The sequence below is a fragment of the Alexandromys fortis genome, unplaced genomic scaffold, assembly GCF_014885135.2.
Source record: "Alexandromys fortis isolate MF-2015 unplaced genomic scaffold, M_Fortis_MF-2015_v1.1 scaffold_10, whole genome shotgun sequence".
NCBI classification, from domain to species: domain Eukaryota; kingdom Metazoa; phylum Chordata; class Mammalia; order Rodentia; family Cricetidae; genus Alexandromys; species Alexandromys fortis.
This window is the reverse complement of record NW_026067895.1, coordinates 5,917,077-5,936,378: the sequence shown is the minus strand read 5'-3', so window position 1 is coordinate 5,936,378 and position 19,302 is coordinate 5,917,077. Positions and strand designations below refer to the sequence as shown.

General features: G+C 40.1%; 1 long non-coding RNA gene across 1 annotated transcript; it reads left to right on the top strand.

Moving 5' to 3' along the window:
• Positions 1 to 1,309: 1,309 nt before the first annotated feature.
• LOC126510821 (uncharacterized) lies at positions 1,310 to 9,374 on the top strand. The gene is made up of 3 exons (XR_007594506.1): positions 1,310 to 1,571; positions 2,076 to 2,214; positions 7,733 to 9,374. It is a non-coding gene; the product is annotated as an uncharacterized lncRNA (long non-coding RNA).
• The last annotated feature ends 9,928 nt before the right edge of the window (positions 9,375 to 19,302 follow it).

Here is a 19,302-nt window from a genome sequence, read left to right as displayed (position 1 = left end):
CTGCCTATACTTCCTGCCTGGCTACTCGCCAATCAGTATTTATTTAAAATATAATTGACAGGATACAAACCATTATCCCACAACAGAATTTTCATTTCCCCCTTAAGAGGTATAAAAATTATCCTGAAGTCATTTTTCAGGTCATTATTTTTTCTGCTTCATCTATATTTGGTTGTTCAAGACTTGTTGTTGTAGGGTCCTTAGGTTTTTCTGGTGTCATGTTTCCCTTGTGTTGTTGTTTCTTTTTTCTTACTTTTTCGACTCATCTTTTCCTCTAATAGGTGTGGTTAGGGATGCCTGTAATTCTGTTATTTAATCTTCTAGGTCCCAGTGAATCCAAGGCTCAGATGGTTATTTCTCATGGTATATTCAGTGTCATGGTTCTATTTATCCCATTGGTCATTCCGTGTTCCTGGAGGTCGCTCAGAACTCCTGGGCTTTGCTCTACACCCTAGGAGTTTTCTGTCTCAGGCCTACTGTAGCCTAGGTTATTTGCTCAGACTTGTTTCTGTAAATGTCCCTGATCTGGATCCATTCCTGTAGAGGTCAATGGCTTGGGGGTTGGTCCTGTAATGGACACTGGCTCTGATCTATTCCCTTGGAGTTCCCAGGCTTGGGTGCACCTAGCCTGGGAGAAGATCTGGCTCAGGCTTACTCCCTTGGAGGTCCAAGACTCAATTTAAGACCCACAGAGGTTTCTGGTTCCTGCCTATTCCTTTTGATGTCCCAGATCAACGCCCAGACCCAGAGAGGTCCTGAACCAGGCCTACTCTCTCTGAAGTCCCAGACTCATGACTGGATCTACAGAGATCTTTGATTCCTGCCTACTCCCTTGGAGGTCCTAGATTCACATCCAGACCTGTAGCGGTCTCTTGCTCTGGCTTATTTGCTTAGCAGTTGCTCCCCTGTACCTGTTCCTGTGGAAGTTTGCTATCTCAGGCCTGCTCTGGCCCAGTTTGCTGGCTCAATCCTGGCTCACAAATGGTCCTGGACTGAATCTGCTCCTGTTCACATGGAGCTTGCTTTCTTAGTCTAGGTAGCTGGTTCAGTCTTGTTCCCTTGAAACTCACTGCCTCAGGCCTTTTCTGGCCTAAGTCATTTCCCAGTCCTGCTTCCACATATGACCCTGGTCTGTATTTGCTTTTACTCTCATGGAGTTCACTGTCTGAGTTCTGCTCTCATATTATTTCTCTTAAAACAAAACAAACCAACCCCCCCACAAAAAAATCAATGAATGAATCAATCATACAAACAAAGAACAGGTGATGAAAGGAGACAGAGACAGAGGTCCACGTTGGAGCACCGGACTGAAATCTCAAGGTCCAAATCAGGAGCAGAAGGAGAAAGAACACGAGCAAGGAACTTAGGACCGCGAGGGGTGCACCCACACACTGAGACAATGGGGATGTTCTAAAAAGCCTGGGATTAAACTGGACTCACTGAACATAGAGGACAATGAGGACTACTGAGAACTCAAGAACAATGGCAATGGGTTTTTGATCCTACTGCACGTACTGGCTTTGTGGGAGCCTAGGCAGTTTGGATGCTCACCGTACTAGACCTGGATGGAGGTGGGTGGTCCTTGGACTTCCCACTGGGCTGACGAGGGAGGGGGACTTGATTGGGGGAGGGGGAGGGAAAGGGGAGGTGGTGGTGGGGAAGAGACAGAAATCTTTAATAAATAAATAAATAAATAAATAAATAAATAAATAATAAAAAAAGACAATACCAAAGCTAAAAAAGAAACATGGAGTTCATTTTGTGTTGACCAACTTACTCCTGTGCATGGGGACTGCCTTGGTAGATAGTGTATATACCCAGGGAAGCTCCATTGGAGAAAATAGATTTTCCCAGGAGCTATCTATTTTAAATAGCTTCTTGGTGGGGTTAGGACTTTGTGTCTACCTCCAATTCTCAGTGCTTGGATTTTATTTAGCAGGCTTTGTATAGGTCTTATGTTTGTTATAATATTCTCCCTGAATCTCTGTGTGTATTAGTCCTGTTACAACTGGAAGAAACTGTCTCTTTGCAGTCATCCATCACTTCTGGCTCTTTTCTCTTACTCTTTCATACAGATCTCTGAGCTCTGAGGGGAAGGCCTTGATGAAGACATGCTGTTTAGGGTGGAGTGCTCCAAAGTCTCTCATTCTCTGTCTTTGTTTAACTGTGGGTCTTTGTGTTAATTACCACCTATTGGAAGAAAAAGTTTCTCTGGTGAGTCTAGAGTGATGTACTGTCCTATGGGAATAACAATATATCAATGGGAGTCATTTTATTGCTATATGTGGCTCTCCCTCCTCCTCAGAGATTAGTCATTAGTCTGTGAGGGAGGAGGGAGCAGAATCAGGACACAGGGTTCAGACAATTGTGAGCATGAATGGAAATTGCCTTCAGGGACACTGCTTCAGTGTTATAGCTGAACTTTATTCCAGAGTGAGGAGAAATATATAGGATGGGCAGAGCAGCAGGGGCATCACCTAATTTGCATTTGGCAGGATAGTCTAATCATACAGCTGGGAGCACAAAACCTAATTATCACATAGGAGAGCATCTGTGGGGATTTGTATCAAAGGTCATGCTTGAGATAGGTCAGGTATCCAGGCTTAAGGACAGCTTCCAGATAAGGTCAGGTGTCCAGGCCTAAAGACACTATCCAGGTAGGGACTCCTGGAAAGGGAGGACTCCATTTTTCACCAATCTCAGGGAGCTGTCCGGACATGGTTGATTAAAGGTGTGTGAAACCAATGACTTACTGACCTCTAGAGGATTTATTTTGCCTCTGGTCTTTATGCAAAATTTATTTATCAAAATACAAATAATGTACCACTACAGTTTACCACTTTGCCCACCATTTATGGTGCATTAAGTGATAGTTCATGGCAGCTATTATGCATGAAGAACTTCCAGGTCTGAGTTTAAAGAGAATCTGAAAACCTTTATTATCACATCACATATTAAAATATTAAATACAGAGGCCTGGGGAGATGGAAAGCAAAGTGCTTTCCACCCAAGCATGAGGACCTGAGTTTGCATTGTCAGAAACCATGTAAAACTAACCCTGTAGCATGTGTCTGTGAGCCCAGTGTTCCTATAGCAAGATGAATTATGGAGGGAGACAGGAGGATCCCCAAAGTTCATGGGTGAGGGTAGCCTGGCTATGCCGCTGAGATTGACAAGAGAGGGACTGACGAGAGACATTGTTTCAAAAAAGACATAAGGCAAGAAGAAATACTGGTGTGCATGTGTGTGCAAGCACATACATACAGACACACACACACAGAGTGAGAGAGGGAGAAAGAGGGTGAGGGAGAGAGAGAGAGAGAGAGAGAGAGAGAGAGAGAGAGAGAGAGAGAGAGAGAGAGAGAGAAAGAGAGTAGAGGAAGTGTATATAATGCTTAAATTCTAATTACTACATACGAAAGCATGCAGTCTACTGGAAAGATGCTATACAATGCAGGTTCTAATATTTATAATAATAGAAATTCTGTCAGAAAACAGTCTTATTTTTGTATATTTGTCAAAGCTGTTTTATTTATATTTTTTATTTGTTTGTTGTTGATGTTGTTTAATGTAATTTCTATCCTCGTCCAAAAGGCTTTATTGTCAGCCTAGGATCGGGACTTTAGCCTGGGTCTCAAATATCTTCCCACCAGGTGGCGTTCAAACTTCACTTAAAGTCTTCTTTAAAATTAGTTTATAAATAATGCCATTCAAAATTTCCACTTCCTCCTCTTCTCCCACTTCCTTCTCCCTCCCCTTCCCCACAATGCCCCCTCCCCCTCCAGTCCAAAGAGAGGGCAGGGTACCCTGCCCTGTGGGAAATCCAAGACCCTCGCTTTTCCATCCAGGCATAGGAAGGTATGCATCCAAATAGACTAGGATCCTAAAAAGCTAATACATGCAGTAGAGAAAAATCCCAGTGGCATTATCATTGGCTTCTCAGTCTGCCCCAATTGTCACCCCCATTCAGAGAGTCCAGTTTGATCCCATGCTCATTTAGTTCCAGTCCTGCACACTGTCTCAGTGGGTGGACCAACTCCTCCTGGTCATGATTTCCTTGCTCATATTCTCCCTCCTTTTGCTGTTCAACTTATTGTCAACAAGAGATCTCTCTTGTTAAATCTAATATTTATAGTATTTGCTTTATATTTCTCCTGAAGTTTATGCTTTTTCTTCTAAACCTGTCATATTCAGAGCAGTATGTTGTTGTTGTTTTAAATAATATGTCTTAAGACCTTTAGTTGTTCTGGGGAGGAATTTACAACAAGGAGAAAGTCTGTGCACAATTTTTTAAACACACTATGATTCATTCAGAGGTTTATTTCTGTCTGAACCTGTTTTTATTGCATATCTGTATTAATTTTCTGACCAGGAATGTTTTTAAAATGGTAAAAAGTTTGTTCACAATGGCTTGGATGGTGACTCTGTCTCTTTTGGCTTTTTAATATAGCAGAGGTACATTTACTGCCAGCTCTGTGAGCCATGTTCACTGCCTCTGGACCAGGGACATACTTGAAGTAACTAATAACACACTAACCTCAAATCCCATTTAAGGGCAGGACCTCACAAAAGAGCCAGAGTTACTGCTGCCAGCATGATCCAGGAATCTGTCTCTCAAAGAAGTTGCACAGTTTTGCAGCTAATGTTGAGTCAGAAAGGCTTATCTTAATGGAGTCATGCATCTGCTCACCACCAGCAAACAGAGCCTATCTGAAAAAATGTCACTACCAAGAAGCTGGATGTGGCTTCTGTTTATGTGGTTCTAGAAGCCCCCACTTTTTTTTTCTTAAGCTTTTCTAGGTCTTACAAGCATCCATTCTCTATGTTGGGTGCCATTTTGTAAATGGAGTTTCTCTTTTTTTCCTGACTACCTGGACCAAACTAACCACAAAAAAACTATATTAATTACAACATTGTTTGGCCTATTAGCTTAGAATTCTTATTAACTAACTCTTACATGTTAATTAACCCATTTCTTTTAATCTGTGTATCACTACAAGGCTATGGCTTACCGGAAAGTTTCTATTGGCACCTCCTCCTCCTGCCACTACATGGTGTCCTCTTGACTCTGCCTATGCTCTGTCTATATCTAGGTTTGGATTTCCACCTGGCTTTATTCTGCTTAACCATTGGCCCAAACAGCCTAATTTATCTGCCATTAAAAGCAACACATAGAGAAGGACATCACACATAAATTTACCTATGAGATGGTGTGTTTGGCATGGCCTAAGTCTGAATCTCTAGATCTTCTAAGGTAAAGGAGACAATAGCACAATTATCAGGAATATAGAAACATCAGTGTGCTTAAACATAGTTATTAAAGAGAGTAAACAGTGATTTAAAGTTTCAACAGTCTTATGAGGCATTGCTATCTAGTGAAAAACAACTCTTTCAGGCCTTTGGAGTCAGGCATCCTACTGTACAGCAGTGAGTGTTGTCCAAGAGTGCCAGCACCTGGAGCATTGGAGACACTTCTGTGCAGGAATATTTAAGAAGATGAAAGGAGGAAAGAAATTGGGAGAAGACTGGGAATTGGGATTAAATACCAATGACATAGGAATTCCCAGGGATGCAAAGAGGTGCTTTGAGGTGTTGAGGGATTGGTGTTTTCAGGAATCTTAGGCAATAATGTGGGTGCTAGCATCTTGGCTTATGTGATCATCTCCATCTTGGTGCCATGTGATTGCTGCAAACCCAGTGAGGTCAATAACTAAGAAAGTTACAAAGTCACATAGTAATTTTCAGCCTATAGTGAGAGTAGCACCAAGTTAAAATAGGCCTGGCCATAATAGGTCATGGATCCCTGTAGGATCCCCACACCTTACAGTTTAAATGTATGTAGTTAGTGGGTTACTACTTCCAAATCTTAAGTCTCAGTTTACCAACCACTGTCAAGGAATACATTTCTTAGAAGGTTAAAGCACACTTTCAGTCCCAAGTACTAGGATACTGTAAACTGAGGAAAGGTTAAGAAAGAAATTGAGTTGCATTCCCCAGGCATTGACTAATTTAGTTGTTGAATCTTTTTTTTTTTTGTTTGTTTGTTTGTTTGCAAGGACTCAGGGGAATCAATAGATCAATAGTCACCAAGGAAGAGGAATATTCATCAGTTAACTCTGCAAGATCTTGAAGGATGCAAATGAATTGTAAATTTAGGGGTTTAGAAATATTTCCTAGAATCAAGACTGAATCTTGAAGTAGTAATTAAAACTGTAAGGATTTAGCCAAAAATACAAAGAAAGAAAAGTAGGAGGAAATGAGGCACTTGGCTGAGCAAGATGGATCACTCCTGTAATCCCAGAAAGAAAGGAGGGATTGAGAGAGGGAACAAATATGGTGGGAGGGAATGAGAAGACAAATGGGCAGCCTGCATATAGGAAGACAGCATATTCTAGCTCACACACTCAAGACAGAGACTTCTGTTCTTGGAGGCGACCTGAAGAAAGGAGCCTGAGGTGGACCAGGCTGACTTGAAGCATATTTAGCACATACCAAGAAGCTTATTCTTTATCTCTCAAAGGGTAATGGGAGCCATTCATTCAACAGTTGATGGACCTGGACTTCACAGAGTTTATCCTTATTTGTGAAGAAAGAGGGAGTGAGGCAAGACTGGTAGTTTCCATCTGACCCTGTACTCAATATTCACTTTTCTATAATGCCTCTGTATTATCTATTGCTGTGGGAGCTCCTTCTACTCCTTCAGCCAATAGCCATTGAGATACCATATTCCCAAATACTGCTTATAAATGTTCTTTTACATTTAAAGGGAGATATGATATAGGTATGGATAATTTGCATTGGTATGGATTTTGCTTTATTGATATAAATTTAAGGTCAATTTTGTTATATGTATATGTATTTCTGATCTTGATTATGGTATTGTGATTGTGTTGTTCATTTAAAAAATGTAATGTATAATTAGGAGATATAGGTTGTTGATGGAGAATCATTGATAATATTCAAGCTTGTAGTCATGTTAGTTAGATTTTCTAGATATATAGATATATTTCAGTTAGATAGACATTTTTCATATCTTTCAAAGACTACAGGATATGGCATTTAATGTTTTAATAACTTAGGGCTTTTCATGTCTATGAGACATGTCTGCTCTTGGCAGCACCAATCTACTTCAAGAGGAAGATGGGTATCAAAGTTTCTCCTTATGGAGTTGTTTAGCCATTTGGGCAAAAAACTGCTCTTGCCTCGACTGTTTAACTGGTCACAAAAAAAAAAAAAAAAAAAACAAAAAAACACAGAGAAGACTGCTAAACTTGCTTAAAGGTGAGATGATCCTTCAGGGTTCCTGTTTCATAAAAGTGTCTGCTTGACATTCTACAGGATATAAAAAAAGTGAACTGTCTTTAAATTTTCCTGCTTCATAAAAAAATGTCTGCTGGATATTATGGGCCTGTAGGCCAAAATGGATGCCCCAATGGTACAAAAAAAAAAAAAAAAAAAAAAAAAAAAACTTTGGGTGACTGTACGGACAGAGAGATGTCTCTGTCATTTCAAGAGTTTTGGAAGTTGCTTACAATGTACTTCCTGATTACTTAGGTAATATTATATCCTTCTGGAGTCTTTGATAGAGTTAAAGAATGTATAGTTATAGTTTTCCTTTGTTATGATAAAAGATAAAATATAAATATTGCAACTGTAACTCATGCTTGATAACTGTTTTGTTATATGTAATTTAACATGTTAAAGTAAAAGCCTTTCTTTTTTGTTTAAACAGGAAAATGGAAAATGGTGTAGGAGCTTCTTCTGTTTGTGTGTTGCTTTCATTGGTTGAATAAAGAGACTGTCTTGGCCTTTTGATAGGGCAGCCCCTAGATGGGCGGAGTAGACAAAACAGAATGCTGAAAAGAAGAGAAGTGTGGCAGCTGCCATGAATCTTCGGCCTGAGACGGATGTAGGTTAAAATCTTGCTTGTAAGCCACAGTCACGTGGTGATACACAGATTTAATAAAAATGGGTTAATCAAAATGTGAAAGTTAGCCAATAAGAAGCTAGAGCTAATGGGCCAGAGAGTAATTTAATTAATATAATTTCTGTGTCGTTATTTTGGGTGTTAAGCTAGCCGAGCAGCCAGGAGCAGGGTGGAAAGGACAAAAAGCAGGCCCACATCCTCCTTACTACAATCAACTGTTTTATATATGTATAAATATTATATATAAAGTGTTCATGAAGTATCTGTGGGAAGTATCTCCTTAAATAATATTTTTTCTAACAGCTTGGTCTAAATAAGCAAAGGCAACACTATCTTTGAAAATATCCATTTCCTTAGTTTTCTCTTAAGGCTAAATATTTACCTTAGGAAAGAAACTTCATATCAATAATAATTATTCATCAGGTATTAAGATGGAGCAGAGAAAGGTATGTTAAAGTAACAAACATATTTATTTTAATTAAGGACTTTAGTAACAAATTAACTTGAGCCCAATCATTACATGTTGACAAAGCAATGTGAGTATAGCATTGCTCCAGGTTAGAGCAGGGTTTTCCCACTAAGCAATTGTCCCTGCTGTCAGACATTGTAAAGGTCATGCAAACAGGTCCCCACCCCTTCCTTTCACAAAGTGCTGTGTCATTGTGATACCTGATCACAGAAGGACTCACCCTTAGTTTCACTGCTCACAATGCCAGCAAGTGAAAATCACTAGCTACCTAATTCTTGACCTTGAAGCAAAGCTTGTTCAAGGAAAGCTGAAAGTCACTTAGTATTAAATTGTTTTTAATGAGGCAAATGAAAATTCTTATTATAGCAAACGCATACTTAAAAAAACATTTTGAGTATATGAAATCTACAGGAACGCATCCGTTTGAGATCTTAAATCCCAGGCCCATCAGCTCAAACTGTTTACAAGGGGAAGCATACAATAATAAACAACAATTTCACTCTTCTATTATTAAACCCTGGATTTTCTGTCTTTGTAAAGTGCATTCCAGAATCCTAGCTGCTGTTTTGAATGGGATACTACCTATTTGAGTCAGAATTTTGAGCTACTAACAGTTTGGGAACATATTGCTTGCAGTGATGTATCATCATATACAAACACTAAACATAAAATATAATTAAACAGAAAAGACAAAGAAAGTATCTTTCAATAGATTCAGAAAAATGTACTTGATAGAATATGGCATTCTTTAATGATCAAATACCTCAACAAAGTAAGTGTAGAAAATTGTTTCCCAACACATCATACTGTATGGGGAAATGTGGATTCTGTCCTTTAGAAGAAGCACAGGGAGGAAGTTCACTTCCACCTCTCTCAGTCTGTGTCATATTGGAAGTCTTATCCAGAGAATGGACAAGTGAAATAAATTATTGGTTTTGAAGAAAAAAAAGTGGAAGTCAAATTATTTTCATTTGTGAGTAACATGATTTTGTAAAATTAAAAAATAAAGATGTCACACTGACACACACACACACACACACACACACACGCACCAGTATGAAAGAAATTCAATCAAACTACAGAATAAAAAAAATATAAACATCCGTAGCAACTTTATATTATAATGGTCATTCTGAGAAAGAAATCATATTTTTAAGAGTTAGCTGATATCAAACATTTTAGAAGTCATCTGGATTCTAGTCACTTAATTCAGCCATTGACCTGTATAAATGGTCCTGTACTTTAATATCCCTCTGTGTTTAGCAGCGTCAGTAACTAGGCAAATGTTTAACAGTGTGTGAACATTTATCAGATGCACTTTTTTGCTCCCTGGTCAGTACATAAACTCAACAATCTTTACCATAAGGTAATACCACAAGGTAATAATCTATTTTGATATAACCTTTCTAGCATTATTGTTTTATTACTTTGTAATCCCTGGGAAATATTAACCAAAGTTGTCCATTCATTGATTTTCTAATCAAGAGGTAGTATCTAATCAAAGATGATTAACTATTCCTCTCAAAGGTCTTTGAGAAAAGAAGCAACCTGGGTTGGTTTACAATAGGTTCAGAGATGAGATTACAGAGGAACCTGAAAAACAAATCTGTGAATGTTGAAGGCCGCAACATCACTATGATCTGGGTGAAGAAAAGAACTGAAGGAAGCTGGGACTCATCTTCCAAGAACACAACACTGACTCTTTCCATCAAATATTTCATTGTGAGGCTTGTAGACTCTAACAGATCTTTGTGGTTCTATTGCCATAACTGAAAGACTTGTAATAGTTCAGAGCACCATGCTGATCGCGCAGCTGTGACATCCCTTCCCAGAAGTTTGCGTCATTCAATGTGTCAAATGATTTCTTTTAAATACTACTCTGAGATGTTAATCAACCTGACAATTAGTTTCCAAAAAATTTATTTCCAACAAATACTTATAGATATAATGCATAAGGTATATATTTTCATGCCATCTTGAACATAATATATACTTATATATTATGTAATATGTAATATTTAATTTATGATGTTAGGAATTTTTCCTAACATGAGCTCTCTGCTGACAAAAAATCCCAATCAAGCCAAATCAGAAGGCAAATTAATAAATATCCAGGTTTAATGGAATTTCTGCACTCTCAGGTGGCCCCAAGGGGTAAACAGGAGGTCACTAATGTGACTGCCAGGAGAAAAAAAAAAGAGACCATGTGTTTTTCCTTTGGGAGTGGTCCTGATGCCGCCCAGTGAGTGGTCCAGACCTGGCATGCTGGATTTGGAATCCAGACCGATACAACTCTCAGGCCTGTTGGCTACAATAGATGTGAGGGGCTGGGATCTATGCTCCTAACTTAACATTCCAGACTCTTTGGATATAGGGATGACAGGAAATTGAATAATAGCCTCTCTAGGAAAAAGGGGCATTGACTCAAGTCTGGCTACTTCCTGCAGGTATAGGGCAACGTGGGGAAGGGGAGAGCTAAGTGTTGGTGGGTCCATGCTCAGTGAGAGGTGTGGCTGGAAAGGCATCTCTTGTACTTCATCCTGGAGATGTCAGGCATCTGTTCTTTGGGGGAGGTGAGAAGGCAGGTGTCTAGGAAGAAAATATTGTTATTACCAAAGATGAGTGTGCCAGTATGAGGAGCAGGTAGGCCCTTCATTGTGGCATCCTGGAAAATTGGAGGGTGGAATGTCCTGTCTGCTGGACAGACCAAATGTCCTGAGTAGGTGCCCATTTGAGCATGGAAAGATGGTACCAGCATGGGTGTCCTAAGAGCTTGGCAGCTGAGGGGTTCTTGGGGATTACCATGTGAGGTCCTGTTCATCAAGTTTTGAAAGACCTAGGAGTTTACTGTTTGAGGTGTGCTCTGTCCCCTGGGGAGAGCGGGACAGGTTTAGGGGCATTAGGGTCCACTGAGGTGGTGGCAGAGAGACAACTGTCAGTGTGTGAATGGAGAAGGGACCTTAAAAGGGAGAGGTAGGGTAGGTACCCTGCCAGTGGAGGAGTTTGGACTAGGAGGTAATGGTTAAGGAGAAAGGGCCTACAATAAAGCAGGTCAAAAGGGCTCAGGCCATAGGGGAATGTGCGGTGGCCCTGAGGTGAGTAAGGGCAATGGGGAGAAGGGAGGGCCAAGATAACCTGAGTTCAATGGAGAGCTTGGTTAGTTGTTTTTTAATGAGTCTATTGGCCCTCTTCACCTTTCTCAAGGATTGTGGATGGTAGGGGGTGTGGAATTTCCAGGGGATATCGAGAGCTTCTGACATGAGCTTCATGACCCTGAGCTACAACATCTGCTATTTCCCTGGAGACCGGAAATGTTTCTATCCATCCTGGTTGGTGTCCGTCCATGAAGCTGATGTAGAGACTGCCGTATGTGGAGAGCTCCTTGTGGTTTGGCCTGGGCACACGTCTGGCAGGAGGCGTGAACCTGTGTAATAGAATCTCAGAAATGGGTGGGGTCATAAGGGGCTTTAAGCAGTGGAACAAAGCTTTGGCGAAGCAGCTAAGGTTTCTCGACCCAGTAAAGGTGTGGGCAAGCAGGTATCACTAAGAAAGAATGAGAGAAATATTGTCCTGTAAGAATGCAGGGCAATGGCAGAGTTTTAAGTGGGGAGGAACGGGTTCTGCCTACCCCCATAACTGAAATTGGTGACGGGAAGATTGAGTGAGAATAAAAGTAATGAACTTACCCACTACTTGCAGCTTTACCCTAGGCTTGGATAGGGTAACAGAATATACCAAGTCTAGGTAGCATCAATCCTCTGCAAGGCTGAGAAGATTGAGGGCTGGCACAGTTTCAGTTGCCGATGTTGGTGAGGCTGGACCTCTGTGGCATGGCATAGAGGACAAGCCTGCATTGGGGCACTGTGACTTCCAGTGTCCAGGTTGCTGGCAGATAGGGCATAACCTCAGAGGAGGCATAGTGCAGTATCGTGCCACATGACCATATAGGCCACACTTGAAACAGTTTGCCTGTGAGGTTGACTTAGGCTGGGCTCCACCAGGGTAAAGCCTTATGGTTGGCTTCCCTTGTCCCCCTTCCTGTGACCTTAGGGTGGCTGCTAAGGCCTGGGCCTGTAGGTTAGCTGTCTGTTGTAGCCTTGTCTGTCAGGAAGACTCATCTGATTCCTCTCGGGCATTAAAACTTTAAAGGCTATTTACACTAATTCTCGCATAGGGTTTGGGGACCCTCCTCAACCTTTCTTAACTTCAACAGAAAAGGAACCCTTGGATTGGGAAGGAGAGAAATGTGGAGAATGTTGCACCATGGGAGGGGGTTGGGTAGTGTGGGCATGAGGGAGTGGGGGAGGGGCCCTTGCCTCTGGCTGAGTGGTGCTGGGAGACACTGGCTAAGGGAAGGGTGGGAGCACAGAGCCCCAAAACTATGGACATATACAAGCTCTGCCCATTTGTCCTTACAGCGACAAAAATTTTCTAGGTCCCAGGATGCTGCAGGAACACCTTCCACTCCTTCAGCCAATACAAGCTGAAATACCAGTCCACTGGAGCATGGTGTATTTCTCTTGAAAAAAGAGCTGCAAGCCTAGGCTCGCTCTCTTGGTTCCAGCGCTTGGTTCCGGCTCTTGCTCCAGTGACTAGACTCCTTTCCTGACTGTTGGTGTTTTGTAAGTTTTACCCCTAAAATAAATACCCCTTTAAATCCAAACTGGTGTGAGATTGTTTCAGGCATTACCAGAGGATGGTGAGCTCAAGGCTTCCTTCTGGTGGCAATGCGTCCCATTGTCAAGATCATATTGAAGTCAAATCTTAGTGCATAGAGAAATTAGTCATTCGGGAAAGATTATGTGGGACAGGCTCAATTTAAAAAGATTTTGTAAGAGGCATCCTAGGGGTGACAGCGGATTGGCTTTGAACTGCAAGTGCCCATTTAAAAGTCTATGCCCAACCAAGTGGCCTAAGTCTATTAGAGTGTGTCTGCTAAAACAGCTCTTAGGCACAATGGGGTTGTAAAAATTGAATGGTTGGTGTCCCCCAACAAACAAATCCCACCTCAGCAGAGCCTGGTCTTGCCGGTCTGGTTGCTGCTGATCAAACTCTTGGCATGATCTCGTGCTTCAACAAGAATCTAATAATTGACAAAAATAAGTACAAATGGGTCCCCCCAAAACCCTATAGCATAGACAAGAAAAAGGGACTCACCAAGACACAGCTGCTGTAGCCCAGAGCCGGTTTTAGCATGGTGTAGAGAGCTCAGATTGTAGACTGGGGCTTTTGACACATGCTCTACAAGCCATTCAGAAAAGGCTGCCCTACCTGGTGGGGCCTCCAGATGTTAGGAATTTTTCTGAACACAAGCTTTCTGCTGACACAAAAATCCCAATCAAGTCAAATCACAAGCCAAATTAAGAAATATCCAGGTTTAATGGGATTTCTGCACTCTCGGGTGGCTCCAAGGGAAAACCGAAGGCTGCTAATGCGACCACCAAGAGGAAAGAAAAGAGACCATGTGTTTATCCTTTGGGAGCTCACATAAATACTCTGTGGGAGTGGAGTATTTATTCGGGTATGCTGGGATTTAGAGTCCAGACCAATACAACTCTCAGGCCTAGGGGCTAGGATAGATGCGAGGGTCTGGAGTCTATGATGCCAACTTAACAATACAGCATTTGTATTTGAAGAAGAGCTTATGAAATGAAATTGAATTACAGTACATAAAATGCACAGGTACATATTATATTCTACTGCATTTTATTTTTAAAAATGCTGTTCTTAACCCATTAGGCTGATTTTATCTGCTGAAATCAAACTTTTCTTTGATAATTATTTTGATTATTAGGCTACTTGGCTAAAAAAAAAAAAAAAAAAGAACACTCCAAGTGAAAATGAAATGATATCCAGCTAGCTCAGGATAAACTAATAGTCTCTCTACCAAACCAAAGAAAAGAATTGGTTGCAGAGATGAATTACCAATGTGGCACCACATGAGAAGACAATGTGCATGTCTTCTCCATGAGTGAACAATGGTCCATTCTGGTAAATGTGTCCAGACTATTCTTATGGTCAAGGTGCATTGTGTTAAGTCATCAAAACTGTTAACTCCAAATGTCTTTCACTTCAAAGAACATAACATTATTCTTAAGTTTAAAATGAATTACCATTGCCTAATTTGACCCAAAAAACAAGCCCCAATTTGAAAATGTTTTCATTTTATAGGTATATGTTTTAGGGAGTCCATGCCAGACCAAAGTACAGCCACCACTAAAGTCCAACATGGTGAACCAAAGATTTTTGAGAGTTACTTATAAGAATATGGATGAGAGGTTGCTTACAGGAGCATAAATGACTTGAAGACAGATGTATCATTGAAATGTGATGTAGTTGGGCCTTCTGTCTATGTGTTACTTTCATTGGTTAATAAAGATACTGCCTTGGCCTTTTGATGGGGCAGAAAATTAGGTGGGCAGAGTAGACAGAACAGAATCCTGGGAAGAAGGGAAGTGAGGCAGACACCATGATTGTCTAACCTGAGATGGACACAAGTTAGGATCTTTCCTGGTAAGCCACCACCTTGTGTTGCTACACAGATTACTAAATATGGGTTAAAGCAAGATGTGAGAATTAGCCAATAAGAGGCTGGAACTAATGGGCCAGGCAGCATTTTAATGAATACAATTTGTGTGTTGTTATTTTGGGTGTAAAGCTAACCATGCGGGAGCCGGGTGGGAGGAAAAGCAGGCCCGCAGCTCCTCTACACAGAAGGCATGGAGGATACCAGGAGAACACAGCTCTCTGAATCAACTAAGCCAAGACTCATCACAGTGTCTACATGGGTCTGCAATAGGTCTTATACATACCTTCTCAAGTCCTACACATACCAAGTGAAAGAAGTATCACTCATGGTTCCACAAGAATTTGAGAATGACTTTATATTTCTATTAGAAAAAATGCCTTCAGAGTTTTGATAAATGATACTTAAAATGTTTTTATTTTTGGAGAAATTTCTATAAAACCTTTGGTTGTTTTGGAGACCAAACTATCTGTTCATTTACTAATGTCTTCTTTAATTTTTATGCCAATGATTTATCATTTCCTTTATAAAATTATTCTTGTACTGCATTGATAAAGAAACAGAAAAACAGGAATAAATTCATTTATGTTTGAAGTGGATGTAACTATTTTAGGGCTATTCAGATGTGTGTGTCCATGTATACACATTCCAGAAGTCAACTTTGAGTTTCTTTCTCAATCACTATCTAGCTTGTTATTGAGGCCAAGGCTCTCATTAAATCTGAAGCACATTAATTGGTTGTATTGACTGCTAGCCAAACTTGGGACTGTTCCTTTCTCTGTCTCCCATGCTGTGACAACAAGCTTGCAGTGATGTGCCAGGCCTTTTGCTGTGTGCTCAGGATATGGAATTGGGATCTCATGCTTGTTTAATAAATGCTTTCCTGATTAAGTCATCTCCCCAGACCCAAATGTAATTATTTGCAAACATACTTTATATCTGAGAGAGCTAGAATCCATAGCCATGGAGCATGTGGCTAGAGATTTTGTTGTGAATATGCTAGAGAAGTCTGGACATCTCCTATTTGTATGTAAATATTCTTCATGCTAAGTTATTTTTTATTTTCATTTTGTTGTTTTTATATTTCATTTCTACTAAGATTTTTCCTTAGTTAAATTGCTTTTTTTGTGTAACAAAAACAAACCATGTGTATGTTATAAATAGTAAGCATCACTCAACACAGTTAATTTCCCTATTTTGTTTCTAGTAGTCACTGTGTATCTTTCTACTTCACATTCTCATTTGAAAGATATGTAACTGTGATATATTTGGCAAGAGGAATATCATTTAGAATGGAAAATAAACTTCAAGAAAAAAACAATATGTTTTAATTTTCCTCAAATTGCCTAGAAATTATTAGAAATGTACAACACTGAAATGTAGTCGACACATGATTCAGCTAGGTTATTTTAATTTCTGCATATTTCAATAATGCTTTATCTTCACATTAAAAAAACATTGATAAAGATAAAGAAGACTGGATAAAGTAAGATGAAATAACTAAACTATGTATGTGAATTACTTGGACTCTAAAAATCATGAAAGTCAGTCCAAATCTTATAGAACACACACAAAAAAATGTTGGTTTCTTTAAATCTGTGTACAGCCTCTATAGGAAGGCAATGAACATGCTATTTGGAAGAGGGGATAAAGGAGGGAGGGGAACAGAAGCAGCATTAGTCACTACTTCCTGAATGAGAAGGAAGCTGGAGTCAAGAGAAACCCTTTTGTCTCCAGGTGCTTTTGTCATGGGTGCTATCACAGCATGAGAACAGTAAGTCATACTTCTGTGAATGGTTCAGTAACAACTGCAGAGGATACTCTCGGCTTAATGTAAGGTGGGCAGTTTATGCCCATAGCCATATCCGTGTGCACATAACATTTTCATTTGCCTTGTTAAAAATATTTAAGACTAAGAAGCTTTCAGCTTTCCTTGAACAGTCTTTGCTTCAAGGTCCAGAATGAGGTAGCTGGTGATTTTCCCTTGCTGGCATAGTGAGCAGTGAAGCAGAGGATGAGTCATTCTGTGATCAGGTATCACAATGACACAGCACTTTGTGAAAGGAAGGGGTGGGGACCTGTTTGCTTGACCTTTACAATGTCTGATAGCAGGGACAATTGCTTAGTGAGAAAACCTTACCCAGCCTTGAGCAATGTTACACTCAAATTGCTTTGTCTACATGTAATGATTGGGGTCATGTTAGTTTGTTACTAAAGTCCTTAATTAAAATAAATGTGTTCATTACTTTAACATACCTTTCTCTACTCTGTATGAAAACCTGATCTTGGACTATTATTGATAGGAAGTTTCTTTCCTAAGGTAAAAATTTACCCTTAAGAGAAAACTAAGGAAATGGATATTTTCAAAGATAGTGTTGCATTTGCGTATTTAGACCAAGCTATAAGAAAGGACTTTATTTAAGGAGATAGTTCCCCCAGATACTTCATGAACACTTGATATGGAATACAGGGGTAAGAGAATTGAATATTGAGCACAAGGTCAGAATAGACCCTACCAGTCTTCCTTCACTCCCCTTTCTTCACAAATTAGGATAAACTCTGTGAAGTCCAGGTCCATTGACTGTCTAATTTCATCCATTTGCATGCAAAAATTCAAGATGTCATTGTTTACTTACAATATTTTTTTTATCTCTAGCATGTAAATGTGCCACATTTTTTTTTATCCATTCTTCGGTTGAAGGGCATCTAGGTTGTTTCTAGTTTTGTCTATTACAAATAATGCTTCTATGAACATGGTTGAACAAATGTCTTTTTAGTATGATTAAGCATCTTTTCGGTATATGCCCAAGAATTATATTGCTGGATCCTGAGGTAGGTTGATTCCCAATTTTCTGAGAAACCCCCATATAGATTTCCAAAGTGGTTGTTCAAGTTTGCATTCCCACCAGCAATTGATGAGTGTTCCTTTTATTTCCCATCCTCTCCAGCATAAGCTGATGACTATCTTCAATATCATCATAGTAACCTTCATCCAGCAACTGGTGGAACAGACGAAGAGACCCGCTTTGGAGCACTGGACTGAGCTCCAAAGTCTAGTTGGAGGGTGGGAAGAATGAGAATATGAGCAAAGAGGTCAGGACTATGATGGGTACACCCACTGAAACAGTCTACCTGAGCTAAGGAGAGATCACTAACTCCAGCCAGACTGGGAAGGGATAAGCATAGGACCAAACTAGTCCCTTTGAATGTTGTTGAGAGTTGTATGGCTGGGGCAGACTGAGGGGCCACTGGCAGTGGCACGAGGATTTATTCCTACTGTATGTACTAGCCTTTTTGAGAACCTGTTTTCTTTGGATGTATACCTTGTTCAGCCTAGATATAGTATGGAGGGCCTTGGTCCTTCCCCAAAGCAATGCGCCTTACCTTCTCAGAGGATTGGATGGGGGTGGGATGGGAGGGTATGTGGAAGGAATAGGAGGTAGGAAGGGAGTGGGAACTTGAATTGATATGTACAATGAAAAAAAGATAGTTTGTTTTATTTTAAAAAATAAATAAATAAAATTCTATATAAAAACATAATCACACATTTATTTATGTATTGTCTATTGTTCCTTTTTATGAGCATAGACTAAGTTACAACAGAATCGACATGTCGCAGAAAGACGAAAATATTTCCTACTTGATCCATAAGAAAGGCTTGCCATGAATAAAAGGTTCAACGTAATTTCCATGTGTGTACCTACTCATGTGGAGACACCAAGCTGATCTTTCCTATGATGTGGGAAGTCGTTCTGTATTGGTGTCTACACCTTTCTCTAATTCTTATTCGGTGGCTTGCTGTGTAGCTGAATGGCCGGACCCTGATGCTGTACTTCTCCCTCTCTTTCTTCTCAATCTCCCAGATTTCTCCCATTTACTTTCCCCAACTGTCAGCCCCACCTATCCTTTCTCCTGCCTTGCAATTGGATGTTTAGCTCTTTATTAGACCAATCAGGTGTTTTAGACAGGCAAAATAACATAGCTTCACAGAGTTAAACAAACACAACATAAAATCATGAGATCCACAAGGTTACACAGAAGATCAGCTGACATTTAGAAGGCCAACCCACCAGAGATTTACACATCTAATGGATGATAAATTCACATAAGGCATGGCCTGTAAAAAATGCTGCCTTTTGAGTGGTTGGCTGTCTCTAACTGTGAGTTCTCTTGTGTGATAAGATACTCCTCCTCTAACCCAGCTTTGGGACTCTAAAGCAATGTATGCCTCATATGTTGGGCACAGTCTTCCTGTGTTTTGTCAGCAGGATGACTTTTTCCCCAAAGTGTGTAATTCTGGCAAAAAAAAAAAAAAAAAAAAAGTCAGATCTTTGTCCCACACTACAATAAAAAAAAAAAAAAAACAGACCAAAAAAAAAA